The sequence below is a fragment of the Vanacampus margaritifer genome, unplaced genomic scaffold, assembly GCF_051991255.1.
Source record: "Vanacampus margaritifer isolate UIUO_Vmar unplaced genomic scaffold, RoL_Vmar_1.0 HiC_scaffold_173, whole genome shotgun sequence".
NCBI lineage: Eukaryota > Metazoa > Chordata > Actinopteri > Syngnathiformes > Syngnathidae > Vanacampus > Vanacampus margaritifer.
In genome coordinates this window covers 15001-22500 of record NW_027520883.1, presented here as the reverse complement: position 1 = coordinate 22500, position 7500 = coordinate 15001, and positions in this window count along the sequence as shown.

Sequence of the window (7500 nt, the reverse complement as noted above, 5' to 3'; positions counted from 1 at the left end):
CGAGCCGGAGGAGCCGCCCGCCCGAACACCGGCGCGAGGCCGGCCGGCGGGGGCCCTCCGAAGGCGGGTCTTGCATGCGGCTCGTAACGTGGGAGAAGGTGGGTGGGCGCATTTTGGGGGGGGGGTTAAATGTGCTGAGGCAGGCCGCCCATAGTGCTCTTATCTCGGCCATGGCAAGCGAGAATCCCCCTGGGAAGTGGCACTCTGAAAATATTTCGAAAAGAGCAGACTTTGAAAATTTTTGAGAACCAGGATTTGGGGGGGGCCAAATGTGCTGAGGCAGGCCGCCCATAGTGCTCTTATCTCGGCCTTGGCAAGCGAGAATCCCCCTGGGAAGTGGCACTCTGAAAATATTTCGAAAAGAGCAGACTTTGAAAATTTTTGAGAACCAGGATTTGGGGGGGCCAAATGTACTGAGGCAGGCCGCCCATAGTGCTCTTATCTCGGCCTTGGCAAGCGAGAATCCCCCTGGGAAGTGGCACTCTGAAAATATTTCGAAAAAAGCAGACTTTGAAAATTTTTGAGAACCAGGATTTGGGGGGGCCAAATGTGCTGAGGCAGGCCGCCCATAGTGCTCTTATCTCGGCCTTGGCAAGCGAGAATCCCCCTGGGAAGTGGCACTCTGAAAATATTTCGAAAAAAGCAGACTTTGAAAATTTTTGAGAACCAGGATTTGGGGGGGCCAAATGTGCTGAGGCAGGCCGCCCATAGTGCTCTTATCTCGGCCTTGGCAAGCGAGAATCCCCCTGGGAAGTGGCACTCTGAAAATATTTCGAAAAAAGTTGACTTTGAAAATTTTTGAGAACCAGGATTTGGGGGGGCCAAATGTGTTGAGCAGGCCGCCCATAGTGCTCTTATCTCGGCCTTGGCAAGCGAGAATCCCCCTGGGAAGTGGCACTCTGAAAATATTTCGAAGAAAGTTGACTCTGAAAATTTTTCGTCTTAAAAAGCTCGCTCCTGATATTGTACCCCATACATTTTGAGGTTTGGGGGCAAACCTCTCGAATGGGGGGACGAGGTCCCCTATCTACAGCGCCCCTAATGGCGGCAGGTGGTACTGGCCCCCTGGTCACCCGGCCATTGAAAATGAATGGGCCCCATTCATTTCCTATGGCATTTTTCGACGCCTGGTCACCCGGCCATTGAAAATGAATGGGGCACTTCCAGGGGGGGCTCTGGCTCGCCCAGGCCGAAATAGGAGCACTATGGGCGGCCTGCCTGAGCAGATTTGCCCCCCCAAATCCTGGTTCTCAAAAATTTTCAAGTCATCTTTTTTCGAATTATTTTCAGAGTGCCACTTCCAGGGGGGTGCTCTGGCGCGCCCAGGCCGAAATAGGAGCACTATGGGCGGCCTGCCTCAGCACATTTGCCCCCCCCAAATCCTGGTTCTCAAAAATTTTCAAAGTCATTTTTTTTTAATTATTTTCAGAGTGCCACTTCCAGGGGGGTGCTCTGGCGCGCCCAGGCCGAAATAGGAGCACTATGGGCGGCCTGCCTCAGCACATTTGCCCCCCCCAAATCCTGGTTCTCAAAAAATTTCAAAGTCATTTTTTTTTAATTATTTTCAGAGTGCCACTTCCAGGGGGGTGCTCTGGCGCGCCCAGGCCGAAATAGGAGCACTATGGGCGGCCTGCCTCAGCACATTTGCCCCCCCCAAATCCTGGTTCTCAAAAATTTTCAAAGTCATTTTTTTTTAATTATTTTCAGAGTGCCACTTCCAGGGGGGTGCTCTGGCGCGCCCAGGCCGAAATAGGAGCACTATGGGCGGCCTGCCTCAGCACATTTGCCCCCCCCAAATCCTGGTTCTCAAAAAATTTCAAAGTCATTTTTTTTTAATTATTTTCAGAGTGCCACTTCCAGGGGGGTGCTCTGGCGCGCCCAGGCCGAAATAGGAGCACTATGGGCGGCCTGCCTCAGCACATTTGCCCCCCCCCCCCCAAATCCTGGTTCTCCAAAAATTTCAAAGTCAACTTTTTTTGAAATATTTTCAGAGTGCCACCTCTGGAGCCTCTGCAGCGGGGGCTCTCGCCTGCCTGGTCACCCGTCATTCATTTCAATGGGGGGGGATATGGACGCCTGGTCACCCGGCATTCATTTCAATGGGGAGATTGGAGCCCTGGGCATCCGGCCTTCATTTCAATGGGGGATTTGGACGTCTGGTCACCCGCCATTCATTTCAATGGGGAGATTGGAGCCCTGGGCACCCGGCCTTCATTTCAATGGGGGATTTGGACGCCTGGTCACCCGCCATTCATTTCAATGGGGGGATTTGGACGCCTGGTCACCCGGCATTCATTTCAATGGGGAGATTGGAGCCCTGGGCATCCGGCCTTCATTTCAATGGGGGATTTGGACGTCTGGTCACCCGCCATTCATTTCAATGGGGAGATTGGAGCCCTGGGCATCCGGCCTTCATTTCAATGGGGGATTTGGACGTCTGGTCACCCGCCATTCATTTCAATGGGGAGATTGGAGCCCTGGGCACCCGGCCTTCATTTCAATGGGGGATTTGGACGCCTGGTCACCCGCCATTCATTTCAATGGGGGGATTTGGACGCCTGGTCACCCGGCATTCATTTCAATGGGGAGATTGGAGCCCTGGGCATCCGGCCTTCATTTCAATGGGGGATTTGGACGTCTGGTCACCCGCCATTCATTTCAATGGGGAGATTGGAGCCCTGGGCATCCGGCCTTCATTTCAATGGGGGATTTGGACGTCTGGTCACCCGCCATTCATTTCAATGGGGAGATTGGAGCCCTGGGCACCCGGCCTTCATTTCAATGGGGGATTTGGACGCCTGGTCACCCGCCATTCATTTCAATGGGGGGATTTGGACGCCTGGTCACCCGGCCTTCATTTCAATGGGGGATTTGGACGCCTGGTCACCCGCCATTCATTTCAATGGGGAGATTGGAGCCCTGGTCACCCGGCCTTCATTTCAATGGGGGATTTGGACGCCTGGTCATCCGCCATTCATTTCACTGGGGAGATTGGAGCCCTGGGCACCCGGCCTTCATTTCAATGGGGGATTTGGACGCCTGGTCACCCGCCATTCATTTCAATGGGGAGATTGGAGCCCTGGGCACCCGGCCTTCATTTCAATGGGGGATTTGGACGCCTGGTCACCCGCCATTCATTTCACTGGGGAGATTGGAGCCCTGGGCACCCGGCCTTCATTTCAATGGGGGATTTGGACGCCTGGTCACCCGCCATTCATTTCACTGGGGAGATTGGAGCCCTGGGCACCCGGCCTTCATTTCAATGGGGGATTTGGACGCCTGGTCACCCGCCATTCATTTCACTGGGGAGATTGGAGCCCTGGGCACCCGGCCTTCATTTCAATGGGGGATTTGGACGCCTGGTCACCCGCCATTCATTTCAATGGGGAGATTGGAGCCCTGGGCACCCGGCCTTCATTTCAATGGGGGATTTGGACGCCTGGTCACCCGCCATTCATTTCACTGGGGAGATTGGAGCCCTGGGCACCCGGCCTTCATTTCAATGGGGGATTTGGACGCCTGGTCACCCGCCATTCATTTCAATGGGAAGATTGGAGCCCTGGTCAAGCCCTGAAGAGAGACGCTCTCCCCCTGGTCCATGGCGCTCTCCCCCTGGTCCATGGAGTCCCGCAAACGGCCAGCATCAAGCCCCGAAGACAGGCGCTCTCCCACTGGTCCGTGGAGCCCCGAAGACACGCGCCAACAGCCAGCATCAAGCCCCCAAAGAGAGGCGCTCTCCCCCTGGTCCTTGGAGCCCCGCCGACGGCCAGCGACAAGCCCCGAAGTGAGGCGCTCTCCTCCTTGTTCGGCACATGCACGCACACACACCCCTCCGCACGAGCCCCTGTGCGCCCGGCGCGCCCGCAGTTGGAAGAAGGGAAAGAGGGGGAAGAGCTGGAAGTGCTGGAAGTGCTGGAAGTGCTGGAAGTGCTGGAAGTGCTGAAAGTGCTGAAAGTGCTGAAAGTAAAGGGGAAAGCGGACAGCGGCCAGCGGACAGCGGCCAGCGGACAGCGGCCAGCGGACAGCGGCCAGCGGACAGCGGCGACAGGCCAAATGTGCTGAGGGCGGCCGCCTATAGTGCTCCTATTTCGGCTATGGCAGGCGCTCTCCCCCTGGTCCATGGCGCTTTCCCCCCGGTCCATGGAGCCCCGTCAACAGCCAGCAACAAGCCCCAAAGAGAGGCGCTCTCTCCCTGGTCCATGGAGCCCCGCCAACAGGCATCAAGCCCCGAAGAGAGGCACTCTCCCCCTGGTCCATGGCGCTCTCCCCCTGGTACATGGAGCCCCGCCAACAGCCAGCAACAAGCCCCGAAGAGAGGCGCTCTCCCCCTTGTCCATGGCGCTCCAGGATGGGGGGGCCAAATGTGCTGAGGGCGGCCGCCTATAGTGCTCTTATTTCGGCTATGGCAGGTGCTCTCCCCCTGGTCCATGGCGCTCTCCCCCTGGTCCATGGAGCCACGCCAACAGCCAGCAACAAGCCCCAAAGAGAGGCGCTCTCCCCCTGGTCCATGGAGCCCCGCCAACAGGCATCAAGCCCCGAAGAGAGGCGCTCTCCCCCTGGTCCATGGCGCTCCAGGATGGGGGGGCCAAATGTGCTGAGGGCGGCCGCCTATAGTGCTCTTATTTCGGCTATGGCAGGTGCTCTCCCCCTGGTCCATGGCGCTCTCCCCCTGGTCCATGGAGCCACGCCAACAGCCAGCAACAAGCCCCAAAGAGAGGCGCTCTCCCCCTGGTCCATGGAGCCCCGCCAACAGGCATCAAGCCCCGAAGAGAGGCGCTCTCCCCCTGGTCCATGGCGCTCCAGGATGGGGGGGCCAAATGTGCTGAGGGCGGCCGCCTATAGTGCTCTTATTTCGGCTATGGCAGGTGCTCTCCCCCTGGTCCATGGCGCTCTCCCCCTGGTCCATGGAGCCACGCCAACAGCCAGCAACAAGCCCCAAAGAGAGGCGCTCTCCCCCTGGTCCATGGAGCCCCGCCAACAGGCATCAAGCCCCGAAGAGAGGCGCTCTCCTCCTGGTCCATGGCGCTCCAGGATGGGGGGGCCAAATGTGCTGAGGGCGGCCGCCTATAGTGCTCTTATTTCGGCTATGGCAGGTGCTCTCCCCCTGGTCCATGGCGCTCTCCCCCTGGTCCATGGAGCCACGCCAACAGCCAGCAACAAGCCCCAAAGAGAGGCGCTCTCCCCCTGGTCCATGGAGCCCCGCCAACAGGCATCAAGCCCCGAAGAGAGGCGCTCTCCTCCTGGTCCATGGCGCTCCAGGATGGGGGGGCCAAATGTGCTGAGGGCGGCCGCCTATAGTGCTCTTATTTCGGCTATGGCAGGTGCTCTCCCCCTGGTCCATGGCGCTCTCCCCCTGGTCCATGGAGCCACGCCAACAGCCAGCAACAAGCCCCAAAGAGAGGCGCTCTCCCCCTGGTCCATGGAGCCCCGCCAACAGGCATCAAGCCCCGAAGAGAGGCGCTCTCCTCCTGGTCCATGGCGCTCCAGGATGGGGGGGCCAAATGTGCTGAGGGCGGCCGCCCATAGTGCTCTTATTTCGGCTATGGCAGGCGAGAGCCCCCGCTGGAGGTGGCACTCTGAAAATATTTCGAAAAAAGTTGACTTTGAAAAAATTTGAGAACCAGGATTGGGGGGCCAAATGTGCTGAGGGCGGCCGCCTATAGTGCTCTTATTTCGGCTATGGCAGGTGCTCTCCCCCTGGTCCATGGCGCTCTCCCCCTGGTCCATGGAGCCCCGCCAACAGCCAGCAACAAGCCCCAAAGAGAGGCGCTCTCCCCCTGGTCCATGGAGCCCCGCCAATAGCCAGCAACAAGCCCCAAAGAGAGGCGCTCTCCCCCTGGTCCATGGAGCCCCGCCAACAGGCATCAAGCCCCGAAGAGAGGCGCTCTCCCCCTGGTCCATGGCGCTCTCCCCCTGGTCCATGGAGCCCCGCCAACAGCCAGCAACAAGCCCCAAAGAGAGGCGCTCTCCCCCTGGTCCATGGCGCTCCAGGATGGGGGGGCCAAATGTGCTCACTGAGGCCGCCCATGGCGCTCCTATTTCGGCTATGGCAGGCGAGAATCCCCCTGGGAAGTGGCACTCTGAAAATATTTTGAAAAAAGTTGACTTTGAAAATTTTTGAGAACCAGGATTTGGGGGGCCAAATGTGCTGAGGGCGGCCGCCTATAGTGCTCTTATTTCGGCTATGGCAGGTGCTCTCCCCCTGGTCCATGGCGCTCTCCCCCTGGTCCATGGAGCCCCGCCAACAGCCAGCAACAAGCCCCAAAGAGAGGCGCTCTCCCCCTGGTCCATGGAGCCCCGCCAATAGCCAGCAACAAGCCCCACAGAGAGGCGCTCTCCCCCTGGTCCATGGAGCCCCGCCAACAGGCATCAAGCCCCGAAGAGAGGCGCTCTCCCCCTGGTCCATGGCGCTCTCCCCCTGGTCCATGGAGCCCCGCCAACAGCCAGCAACAAGCCCCAAAGAGAGGCGCTCTCCCCCTGGTCCATGGCGCTCCAGGATGGGGGGGCCAAATGTGCTCACTGAGGCCGCCCATGGCGCTCCTATTTCGGCTATGGCAGGCGAGAATCCCCCTGGGAAGTGGCACTCTGAAAATATTTTGAAAAAAGTTGACTTTGAAAATTTTTGAGAACCAGGATTTGGGGGGCCAAATCTGCTGAGGCAGGCCGCCCATAGCGCTCCTATTTCGGCTATGGCAGGCGCTCTCCCCCTGGTCAATTTCAACCCCTGGGCACCCGCCAGTCGATTTTGACCCCTGGGCACCCGCCATCCAATGTCAACCCCTGGGCACCCGCCAGTCGATTTCGACCCCTGGGCACCCGCCATCCAATGTCAACCCCTGGGCACCCGCCAGTCGATTTCGACCCCTGGGCACCCGCCATCCAATGTCAACCCCTGGGCACCCGCCAGTCGATTTTGACCCCTGGGCACCCGCCATCCAATGTCAACCCCTGGGCACCCGCCATCCAATGTCAACCCCTGGGCACCCGCCAGTCGATTTCGACCCCTGGGCACCCGCCATCCAATGTCAACCCCTGGGCACCCGCCAGTCGATTTCGACCCCTGGGCACCCGCCATCCAATGTCAACCCCTGGGCACCCGCCAGTCGATTTCGACCCCTGGGCACCCGCCATCCAATGTCAACCCCTGGGCACCCGCCAGTCGATTTCGACCCCTGGGCACCCGCCATCCAATGTCAACCCCTGGGCACCCGCCAGTCGATTTCGACCCCTGGGCACCCGCCATCCAATGTCAACCCCTGGGCACCCGCCAGTCGATTTCGACCCCTGGGCACCCGCCATCCAATGTCAACCCCTGGGCACCCGCCAGTCGATTTCGACCCCTGGGCACCCGCCATCCAATGTCAACCCCTGGGCACCCGCCAGTCGATTTCGACCCCTGGGCACCCGCCATTCAATGTCAACCCCTGGGCACCCGCCAGTCGATTTTGACCCCTGGGCACCCTCCATCCAATGTCAACCCCTGGGCACCCGCCAGCCGAT